Genomic DNA, 1,064 nt, shown 5'->3' with positions numbered 1-1,064 from the left:
CAGCACATACGTCTAGAAATGTATATTTAAAAGTTGAAATGACCTTAAACTCACATTTTCTACATATTTTGTGTCGTAACTTTATCTTTCATAGTTTTATATGTTTTTATTGATCTACAATTCCACATGTGTTAATTTTAAAATGTAAATAGATAAATGTAATGCCTGTGTATAGCTTCATTAGATTGTAAAGTACACACATAGTTGTTACAACAATATTTGAGAATTTGTTTGAAAAACAAATTTCTACATCAAACTAATAACTATGATAACGTGCAATTAGAATATAACACATTAACTAAATGTGAGATAAGCAGAGGTTTAGGCCTGGCATGGCCAGGTGGTTAGGGCGCTCGACTCGTAATCAGAGGGTCGCGGGTTCGAATCCCCGTCACACTAAACATGCCAACCTCCGCCTTTGCCTGGTCCCAAGTGATACAAATTGCTTATCAGAATTGAAATTTGTACAAATTACTATATTATACATTCTGAAGGTTTAAAATCGTTTCTCGAGCGGATTGTAGATACAAGGTAAACAAATCTATAGTCAGTGTTAACCTTGTTAAGATCCTTTATATACAGATAATATCGTGGCATGTCTAGTTTCCACTTCGTTGTAGCCCCAGTGTTCAGAACAAATTCGATAAAACACTTGTTTTTTGAAGTCTCGTAGGGTAGTCGGTATAACGAAGACGCCAATTTTACAGCAAATGAAAGAAGATTAATTAAACTATGACAGATGTTTCTAACAATATAAGTTAAGATACTTGAACGTCCTCATGGTTTATACGAGAAACAAAATACTGAAACTCGAATTTTGTTATAATTTTGTCCGATTTAAAAATAATAAATGTTATGGTATCTGATGAGATATACCCCAGGAATGCTGTTAATTACTTCTGCTATTTAAATTTACTGTCCAACAACTTTGTTTATCAAACATAAATGACTACATAATGACCTTAAACTTATAATTACTTTATCTATTTTTATAAGTTCTTAACCTGGTTAGTACTATCTAACAAAACAACATTAATAATCAGACAACACGTGTTTTCCCTAAG

Source organism: Limulus polyphemus, unplaced genomic scaffold (genome assembly GCF_000517525.1).
Source record: "Limulus polyphemus unplaced genomic scaffold, Limulus_polyphemus-2.1.2 Scaffold11082, whole genome shotgun sequence".
Lineage (NCBI taxonomy): Eukaryota > Metazoa > Arthropoda > Merostomata > Xiphosura > Limulidae > Limulus > Limulus polyphemus.
This window is presented reverse-complemented; position numbering follows the sequence as displayed.